Source organism: Amblyomma mixtum, chromosome 1 (assembly GCF_055824585.1).
Source record: "Amblyomma mixtum isolate Tamu chromosome 1, ASM5582458v1, whole genome shotgun sequence".
NCBI lineage: Eukaryota > Metazoa > Arthropoda > Arachnida > Ixodida > Ixodidae > Amblyomma > Amblyomma mixtum.
The window spans coordinates 326,274,983-326,286,002 of NC_143012.1; the positions used below are offsets into that span (position 1 = coordinate 326,274,983).

The following is an 11,020-nucleotide window of genomic DNA, read 5'->3' on the forward strand; positions in this document are numbered from 1 at the left end:
GCCCTTCAAACTCCTCCACTCCCCCTTCCCCCGTTGCAAGTTCCTCTAAGCCATGCATCCTGGCTTCAACCCTCTCCACTAGCAGTGGTCACCGCTGTGTCACGCCTTCGGTCGTCGGTGCTTCGTAGATGCGCACAAAAGCAACGAAGAGGCCTGATCTTTGCAGGCTTGTCAATCGGAGTCACGCGTAGATGCCTTCTTGCCTCGTGAGGGTAGTTTCAGCCTTGCTCTCAACTCCCCTCGTCCCGGCGACATCGTCCACCCTCCCTTACGCTCTCTCCCTTTCCGTCCCCCTCACTCTTTTGCGCGGCTGCGTGCGCGGCGGAGCCTCCGCGCGATTTTCCAATAGCTACGGCAGTAGCAACGACAACAGCAACAGCGCCCTTTCACCCTCGTCCCCTCTCTCCGGAAAGATCGCGCGCGTGGCGACGGCGTCGCTCCCCACCTCCTTCCCTCTGTCGTCGTCCGGCGCCGTGGCTCTCCTATTCCGGATGGTAGTGGCGGCCCTCTCGAATCCGGAGCATAAATAGCGATCGCACTTTCTCGGCTCGCATCAGTCGCTCAGTTAAGGCAGCTCCGGCGCCCGAGCGGAACTCGTTAGCCGAGTTTTTCCACTGGCCGGTGTTCGCCGCCGGTGCGCAGAGGAGAAGAACACGTGCGCTGCGGTAGTCGACAAGTGCGTCGAGCTCCCGGTTCTTTTGTGCAGCTTCTGCGGCTCTTTCGTCGTCGCTTGCTGTGGATTGCTGGAAGGAGTGGATAAGAGAAAACGCGTGTGCCGTAAGTAGCGCGATGCGCATTACACTCCCTTCGTTTACCCTTCCTGATTCGATCTCCTTTATTTGCTTTGTGTGGCGTTCTTTTTCTTTCCGTCGAGGCTTTCTCCCTCCGTAGACTTTTAGAATATGAAAAGCTAGTTGCTTAGATTGTGTGCGGGCTGAATTTCCAAGTGGTATATCTGAAGGTCGATTCCCTTGTTAAGAGAAATGCCTCATTTGTGGGTATTGGTGGCGGCGGATTTCCGGCGTTTGCATTTGGCGATAAGAGTATGCTCTTTGGCTAAGCGTGCGCATCGGGACGGTCACTGCTCAACGCACGTTAAATATGGCATAATGAAGCAGCTACGAGGCATTACTGCTTTCGCCTTACGTTGGCGATAAGGACGATTCGCCCCAACACGTTGCGTAATGATATCGATAACTTAGCGGTAGCCTGTGCTGCAAAAGATAAACAAAATCAGCTTGGTTACACCACTCCGGTTGTTTCTTTCAATTGCTATATTACAACCCACAGTTACGCACCGAATAATCAAAACTGTCGTCTACACTACGCGAGCACAGCCTTTTCACTGATGATTTTATTCTGATGCCTTGGCATGCATTTTTTTCTAGCCGTTATTATGAAATCAATTGTTTTTTTTTTTTTTTGAAGAGGACACAAGATACAATGATTTAGTACCTTGCACACGGGGACAGCAATAATCTCCTCGTCATCCATTCGGTTTTTATCAATTTCGCCTGCCCAACTTTCAATCGGTGTATTAACTCTACCCTCGAGCGCCAGACAAAAAGAAAAAAAAATAGAGAAACAAACTCGCAGCAAAGAAGTTGGTGCAGCATGTCATCGGTAACATCAGGACTTTAACTATAAGAAAACAAAACTTGCGGTGTCCGCTTCTTTTCTCGAAATTTTCATTCAGCGTCTGTGCAGCCATTCCCAACGCTTAGTTTTCTGCCCTTGTATCGCTGAGGTATGGTGTATGCTATTTCATTTTATACCGAGCTTTTTGTAATCCGCGTCCTATCTTGGCTGCAGGCATAGGGCCCATTTTTGCTGTATCCACGCTTGCATGGTTGTTGCGCGCTCCCGCATATTACGAAGAGTTCATGCGGTAGTCATTCTGCGCCTGCCGCAAAGATCGGGAAACATATTCCTGGTATCATTTTGTAACTTCTATGCCGAGATTTTTTTTAATGTCTTCCTCGTTGTTCTTTCGCAGAGGAATCCGGCCTGCACACAGAACAAAGGACGTATCTAAGTCCGGCTTCCCACTGCGAGACCTGAAGACATACCGTAAGTGTTGAATGATAGCCGTGGTTTGGCTTGTTTTGACGCATTTTCTCACAATGAAGTCCGTGTCTGTTCATTGGTTGAGGCTGTGCGAATACCTGAGCTGTACACTCGTGTTTCAGCATTCTGTCAATAGGATTGAAAAATAATTGGAATTCTTGACGAGGCAGGAGGCGTTTTGTTATTAGTCACCAAAATATCCCTTTTTTTTCTCGGACATATATTTTAACTGTTTCTCAACTGCGGAAACAGCAGCCCTGTTCTGTTAATTTTTGTTATTTTGTTTCAAAGAAACGACTAGACTCAAGTTGTGCTGCACTAGAAATGAGTCTAGATGAACGTGTTTTTGATAAGTGGGAGGATTACGCAGAAAATTGGGTGGCAATGGTTGTCGGGCGATCACGACGCGACCCGCTTTCACGGCACGTTTACAAATCCAGACCAGACACCACATTGTTGCCAAACTGCAAGATAACGCAACGTGCCCAGCGCTGCCACAAGAGCTTTTATATAGCTCAAATCCATTGATTACGTGTATTCGTTGCTCTATGGGTGGGGTTGGGAAGGAGTTAATATAATACATACATTCTTTGTGAATACGAAAAAGAACACTTATTACGCGTGCACGTTTCCTGAGAGAAATAAAAAAACCAGCTTAAGTCGGCCCTAGTACCCTAATAGTCTCCGTCTGTTTCGTGTTGAACGCCAGAAAAAGGAGCGCGGCTGAAATGTCTCGCCCCGAAACCTCCTCGATAAAATGTTCAACAAATGTATTAATTTTAAGGCGGATTGAACCGTTAGACGCGTTTTGCATCGTGTAGTTTTATTTCGATTTATTTATCTATCCGCTGCTCGATTTCTGGCTAGAGGGGGGGGGGGGGGGGTGCCAAAGTACAGGCAGGTGCAAAAGGGACGGCAATATGTGACACGTGCAGTCCAAAAAAACATTACAAACTAGCTGCACACACTTTTATATCTGCAGTGTCAACATATAAAGTCATAAAAAAATACGATGTGTTTTGAAGTTCTGTTCTCCTTCTAGCTGTCGAGTGTAGATGAATCTTAATGCACGATATGACCCTTGCCTCCGAGGGAAACTGGCTTGAGCTCTTCCAGTGAGTCCTAAGGCTCCACGCTATAGCTTAGCGAGTTGGGAAACGCTGTTTTATCGACGGAGCGGCACGCGACTAGCCTGAGGTGGACAGACGCCCTGATAAGGCGTCAGCCAAGGCGGCACGCGTGCATCCAACGCTGTCTGGTCGTCACTCAGAAATTCCGTCCTCTTATTTTCCCACTTTCGCTCCCTCATTGAATTGGGCTTCGAGCCAATAACTGTTCAATCGGACAAGTCAATCTGCTGAGACGTTCGACCAGGAGCTCGGAACGTCGCGAGTCAGCAGCGCGGTCGCGTGTGATTTTTTTCAGGCGCTTCGCGTTTTCACGTCACGCATTCGTGCCTTCCGAGCTTGGCTCGCTTATTTGTTTGTTTATTTGAGCTTTCTGCATTTCGCTGAGCGAACACTTTCTTCTCTATTCATGAGAAAATAATACGGCGCAGCACATTAAACAGTGGTCTTAACGTTATCAGAACGATAGGTACAATCTCGCCGCAATGAACATTTCTTTAAAACGGCCTCTGCTGCCAACAGATACTTCCGCGTGCTTACGATGAGCCCGCAATGTTTGGCATTAACTTCCGCCGCTATGAGCAGCTGCTGAACTTCCTCAAACGAAACTCCATTTATTCTCGGGCGTTACGCTGCTCTTTAGATTCTCTATGCGCCTATCTACGATGTGTTGTGGTCTCCTTTAATGTACGCAGCAGAGAAATGCAAGGCATAAAAGTGAATAAGTCGCCCTTTTGCTGTTTGAAATTCGATATTACTTTCCTTCCAGCGAGGTTAACGCACCGGTCGTCTGTTACATGAAGCCACGTAATATTTCACTCCTACAAATTTTCCGAGAAAAAAAAAGTTTACAGCTCGCACCTTATTGGAAGGTAGTGAGGGCAAGACCATTGTTTCGCATATCTAAAACATATTGGCATCAATGGCTCAGGTGCACGTCGTTCACTAAGTGTCTTGCTCAAATTTCTCATTTGATTTCTACGTATGGACGAAACTTGGACTTTTCATCAAGACAAAAGTAAGCCCTCAGTTTGCGAGCAAGCCTTAACATTACAGTGGGAGCGAGGCGGAATTCTAAGGCATCAGAATGAATCAATCGGCGCTGTTTTCTTCTCTGTGCAGATCGACAATGGCCAGCTACGTCATGGACCTGATTGAGCAGCTGAAGGCGCAGGCCGACCCGCGGACCAAGGACTTCCCCCTCATCGGAAATCCTACCATGGTGCTGACGCTAATCGCCGGGTACCTGTACGTGGTCAAGGTGTGGGGCCCCAGATACATGGAAGACCGCAAGGCCTACGAACTCAAGCACGTCATCATGGCCTACAACGCCTGCATGGTACTCCTCAACACATTCTTCTTCTACAAGTTCCTCAGGCACTCGTACTTCGGCGGCGGCTACAGCTGGGTCTGTCAGGGCATCGACGTACACGATCCCGAATCGCTCGCCATCGTCAGTTATTGCTGGTGGTACTTCGTCGTACGCATCGTCGACTTCGCAGACACTGTGTTCTTCCTTTTGCGCAAGAAAAACAGCCACATCTCTTTCCTCCACGTTGTGCACCACTCTCTCGTCGTCTGGAACGGCTGGCTCTTCATCACTTTCGGCCCCGACGGCCAGGGCATCATGGGAGTGAGCATCAACTCTTTCATCCATATTGTCATGTACACCTACTACTTCCTAGCAGCTTTGGGTCCCTCCATGCAGAAGTACCTGTGGTGGAAGCGCTACATCACTCGAATGCAGATCGTCCAGTTCGCTGTCTTCATCGGCTTCGTGTGCGTGCCCCTGTTCAAGGACTGCGGCTATCCCCGCTTCCTGACCTACCTGGCTGCCGGGCAGTGCTTCTTCTTCTTGGTGCTATTCATCAACTTCTACATCCACACCTACATGAAGTCAAAGCGACGAGGAGTGGTGCACTCTTCCCGCCGCAACCACGAGGTCACTGTCCCGCACACGGAAAATTCCACTGGCATCGTGACCAGCGACATCTCGAACGGCAACGCAATCAAGAGACGAGAAGCGAAGATGCGGAGCCACTAGACTGAGGAAAGGACGTACGATGACAAGATGATGCGCTTATCAGTGTGCTTGCGTCGCCATGTATGATCGCCTGCCGCTAACCTCCACATCCAGGTTACGTCATGGAACTCTGTGACTTCAAGGGGACCAGTGCTTGCTATTTATTGCCAGAATGACTCTCGAGAGGCGATATTCTGTTGCGCCACACTGTCTCGCACAACGACTTTAGCTGACGGCATTGCACCTGAAAAAGTGGCACTTTGGGACCAGCATAAATATGGTGCTTTATTGTTAAACCCTGGAGTGACGGAGGCGGTTGGCGTCCATCGTGTAATTCGGTCTTTGTTACGTGTCTTGCCCCTATAACCGGAGGCAAGCAAAAGTATCGCGGAGAACGCATATTTTTTTTTTAGTTCAGCGCCATATTTCCAAGTTCACCTTCATTGCTCACTCATTCTTTCATCAAAGGTCTTAGTTCCCTGCCACACAGTGATATGCAACATCTGTATGTGTCATTTTCTTATCATGCCTGAGGTTTCATACTGTATAGCCCTGCGATAGCACTTTTTCGTGAGTCCGTCCTGCGTCTATGTCTACGTTGTCATGTACCATGTGCGCGGTTAGTCTCACTAGTTCTCTGTATTCGCGGCAGCGACCAACCATTTGTACATAGTTATTTGTACCATTTTTTACGATGAATACACGCGTTTTTATTACTCCTTGTTGCCTTTCCTTTGAACCATACGGCCTAGTTTCTGCTGTTCTCGTTGCCAAGGCGTGCGTTAAGAACTCGCTGCGGTGTTCTTCAGAGCCATTCCAAACAAAAGGCCCTTGTGATGAGTACCAGCAAGAAATACTCATTTTCTGTCTGTCAGCGCTAATCACTCATTGTTCTCCCGACACAGGTAATATAAGCATAGAGGGGGGAAAAAGCAATTTCTACCCTGTTCTGAACTTTGCGCCGTGAACATGTGCTGACCTTGAAAGCGCCTTCCTGAAAACAGCGATTGATTTATTCCTTGACCTGGTGTGTTGTACTCTTCCTATTTACAAGACAACAAGGATTTGTTCCAGATTCTGCGGGTAAATAGAAAGGAGCCTTGTCACAAAACTGAACTGTGTCGCTTTGTTGGCTTCCGTCACCTCGGCGCTCGCTGCATGAGGTGAAATGATGCACAGGCACAGTTCTTGTTCGAGGCTTTGTATATAGAGTTAGAAACGCACAAACGAAAGAAGAAATTGTGTAAATTGCTTATCCACAATGTTGCGTGACGTAAGATTACATGCGAATCCAGAAGCGAACGCCTTTCACGCCTTCCTCTGCCGCAAATTTTGAACAACAAAGCTGAGAAATACTGAAGCGTTGGATTTTGGGCCAGTACGTGGAAATAATTTCGCACACACAAGACAGGACATGAAAAGGGACACCTGTGTGCCTCTTTTCATGTCCTGTCTTGGGTGCGCTTAATTATTTCAAAAGAGAAATCCAGGTTAAGAAGGCTGCGGTGTGTTTTCTTCGCGCCGTTGTAACTTTTTTTGCACGAATAATGTGAAAAATTATCTGTACTTTCTCATTCACTCGGGCAAGTCGGCGCGAATAGGTTGTAGAATACCACATGAATGCAAAATAGCAGAAATCGTCTGTTGACCCGGAAACAGGGCGTTGTAGAAATAGAACTGGTACTGATAGCCGCCTGAAAATTGCTCAGAATTACTTAACGCATCACTTCTTTCCAACTGCAGTTTATTTTTGACATTAAACAGGTACTGTTTCAGTATCTCTCACTCCGCACAACTTATGAACACTTGCCAAACGAGCGGTAATTATAAAATTAACGAAAATATAGGGAGACGGCTACAGATTCAGTGCCGACTATTAATCAACTGCTAGTTCGCTAAAGGAAACGGGCGGCGTCATTTAGGTTATGTTAGGCAAAGTCTAGTGCAAGTTCTACACAAATTAGATTAAAGGCTGGCTGAAGTGGCTGCCATCGGTTCAAAATCGACTTGCTGTGATGTGTGCGCAAGGCATTCCGTTATCAAGGTGTAGGCATTAGTTATTTAAAACTCTGTCGCTGCGTCAGAGCCTGCTCTGATAATATCGTTAGCGTATGTTTGTTTGCGGAGTACCCTCAGCGGACACAAAGGGACAACCAATTTTGTCACCATGAGCTGCCTTTCAAAGGGTTGGAAAGACATGATACCCGACGCGCAATGTAGAGTTGCATTTGTTCGTCGTTTCACTGATTTCGCTTTTATCGACGCCGCCTACGGTCGATATCAGCCTCATAAAAGTTCCTTGGACCCAGTGGTGGCTTATTTTGGTCGCTTAGCCGACCACAATAACATGAAGTCATTGAAAGCTTCTCCATTCCCATGGCGTGGTTCCGTAAGCTCACGAAGCGCACAACGGAGCAAAACAATATCTCCAGAGCAAAGTGCCCTCTCGGTCACAAAAGAAACAGGCTGAAGGAAGTTGCGCTACGGCAACTCTTGTCGCGGAGAAAACACAATGGGCACGGTTGACACAATAGAATGGCATCTCGTCTGATGCCAATGCCGCTTTTATCAGCTCCAGCTGTTTCAGCGTCTTCGGATTCAAGGACAAGTCCATGGCGGCACTTTCAAACGGCGCAGCGGTAGCGACTCGTCATTACGGAACGGAAGGAGGAAGGATAGAAAGCGGCATAATTCTGCGAATCTGAGGCCACCTTCGAAATGAGCATTTGCATAGACGCAAGTCAGCGCTTAGACGCAAATCTGTGCTAGGAGCCTTTTACATTCATTCGGCCGGATTTGAAATGGCGCACTCTTCGTAGAACACGCATTGAAGCGACCGCTTCTGATTACTCACCTTTGCAACGTGCGCGGAATAAAATTGTTGGATAAGTGTTCTGAAAATCCAGCAGTTCTTCGATCCCGATATTTAGATTACAGAAATGTAAAAGAAGAAGTGAACACTTATTAAGAAAATTAACATTACAGCACGGCCTTCGCTGTCGCATTTTCATGCTGAGACTGGGGAGCGCTAGATTCTTGACAAGGGAACAACACCACATAGGAACACCACGAGACACGAGCGCAAACTTTCAACTGGGTTTACTTTGGACACGGTTCATGCTTATAGGCACCTAATCATGGGGCACATAAACATAAAAGCGTTAAAACGAGCCGAGATAGCTAAGGAATCGCTCGTGTCTCGTGGTGTTCCTAGAAGTGTTGTTCCACTGTCTAGAATCTAGCGTTCCCCAGTCTCAGTATGCACAACCAATTAGCCCCCACAAAGCTTTATTGACATTTTCATGATAGCGAAATGCAAAAACGACCGCATGCTGCTTAGTGTATATGAATGTTAAGGAAACCCAAGTGCACGAAATTAATCCGGACTCCTTCACTAAGGCGCCCCTATAGCCCATGTGCAACTTCGGGTCGCTAACCCTCCGCCCCCTCCTCACCGGTCATACTGCAGCTACTATTACTGTGCAGTTAAAATGCCACATTAGTATGAATTCTGAACGTATAAAGACAATAAAATGCGCACACGCACTAGGCATGCGAAAGAAGTCAACAGCACATCCAAAATTATTTCATATATCCCGCAGATGACTTTATGCAGTAAAGTCGAGGAAATTTGAGATTGTATTCCTGGCAGCGGTAGCTTTTACGGTGATCTATTGCGCACCACACCTTGAGCATCCCGAATATAACTTCACTTGGCTGATTTGCGCTAAAATGCGGTCTATGCAACACCGAAAGGATTTTGTATTCTTTTCCAAGCATGAAAAAGAAGACTATTGATCTTCTCTGGCCTCTCTTCTTTTCTTGTAAAACAATGCAGTGCCTGCAATTTACTCCAGTGTTAATGAACCAACGAGCCCGAAAACAAACCGCACTATAACATTGCATTTGTGCAGTCTCTCGCACGTGACATGTCACGGATTGCAATGTTATCTACTTTATCGCCCAGATACCTTGCACCTTGATATACAAAACTGATATCAACAAACCCCGCCATTTACTTTATCACTGAGACCCCTTTTATGTAAAGTTGTCCTTGAAAAGCCGCCGAACAAACTCATCTGTGAAACTCGTCGCTTTCTTAACACTCGAACAGCGAGCAGGAACCACAGAGAACTGCAACTATACCACATACACGCAGAAGTAATGTTTCATTGGGGGAACTTTCCCTCTTTCAGGGAATTTCAGGAATAAGATTAGTTATTATGACTGAAAATTTGAAGAACCGAAATTGCCTCGTTTCTTCTAAATTTAGAGAGTATTCAAGGAGGTGTGGGGAAAAAGAGCCTGAAATAGGAAATTTTGAGCCTAACTGAATGCATTTCGGTTACGCCATGGAATCTCATTAAGGTTCAGTGTGCTTCAGTTTGCCGTTCCTGCATTACAAGACTTTTCTAAACTGAACGAATGAATTGATACTTTGATAGGTGAAGTTTAAGCTGAGGTAAATTTTCATAAATTATTTTTTTTGTTCCGACCATTTAAGATTGGAATTGTTTAACTGGGTAAGTAGTGCACTGCAACTAACTGAATGGTTTTTACAAAGCTGTTTGCCCACCGCAATAACGCCATTAGTGCTGTGGGTTACTTTTGAATAAATAATAGCATAAAAAGCAATACGATTGAGTATAATTTTATTATTTTCTTAGCCAAAGTTTTTCTCCAATTCTTAAGTACTTAATAAAACGGGTTGCGTAAGATTGCGCCAGGGGTCCATCAAATGACTCCGCAATGGTTAAAAGGTGGGGCCCATTTGATTCCACGGGATTAAACACGCTTATCGATTTCCTCTTTAAAGCCCGAGAAAGTTGCTTTCCACCCCAACAGCTGCTGCGCCATTTTAAGCGAAAAAACAACCTGCACCCATCTTCGCGCTCATTGCACGCATCACAGCATCGAGGATGAGGCCGAACTGGGGTTCGCCCAAGTACGTCAAGGAAGCGTCTGAATACTCTTGTGCTTTCTCTGGTCTCTGAAGTAGCCAACAAAAAGGCGCTGCCTGCTGCAGATGTGTACAATTTGGCCTCTACGCTATGTACAGTCATGGACAAAAGTTGACGGGATGCGGATTCGTGGCAAATAATTTGTCGCTGCGGTGCCTCGCTAGCCAATGAATTGATATTTGTTCCAGATTATGGAGCTATCATGCCCCCTCATGGTTCTATGCTTTTCACTGGCCTCTTTTTCTTGACCACGGATTTTTTTTTTTCCACGCGCGAAGAGAATGACTAATTCTGTATATGTATGCATTTATTGACCCATTACGCTTCGTGGCATACGCGTATGGTGGAGCTTGAGGGTTTTCTTTCTTTATGCAAGGCCATCAAGCGCACTGATAATTATTAGAAAAAGGGGGGGGGGGGGGGGCAAGGGGGCCTGGGAACTTGCAGAAATGGGGCCCACATCCCCCGCCCTGTCTCCTTGGGCTTGCACCGCCCAGCAATGCCCAATTTAAAAAAAAAAGAAAAACTCTGTTTGGTTGGTTGATGGGGTTTAACGTCCCAAAGCGACTAAGGCTATGAGAGACGCCGTAGTGGAGGGCTCCGGAAATTTCGACCACCTGGGGTTCTTTAACGTGCACTGACATCGCACAGTACACGAGCCTCTAGAATTTCTCCTCCAAAGAAATTCAACCGCCGCGGCCGGGTTCGAACCCGCGTGTTTCGGGTCAGCAGCCGAGCACCATAACCACTGAGCCACCGCGTGCTAACTTACAGCCATTGACAAGAAGGCATTGTCCAAATGGATTCCTTCTAAAGCACGTAGTAGGGCCCTCTAGCCCCCT

General features: G+C 46.9%; 1 pseudogene across 2 annotated transcripts; it reads left to right on the forward strand.

Annotated features, from left to right (window-relative positions):
* Positions 1-531: 531 nt before the first annotated feature.
* Positions 532-5,936, forward strand: LOC149372793 (very long chain fatty acid elongase AAEL008004 pseudogene; annotated as a pseudogene). 2 transcript variants are annotated; one of them, XR_016287039.1, is made up of 3 exons: positions 532-777; positions 1,997-2,070; positions 4,317-5,936. The product of XR_016287039.1 is annotated as a very long chain fatty acid elongase AAEL008004 pseudogene, transcript variant X1 (transcript). The 2 variants fall into 2 exon arrangements; XR_016287040.1 differs by lacking the exon at positions 1,997-2,070.
* The last annotated feature ends 5,084 nt before the right edge of the window (positions 5,937-11,020 follow it).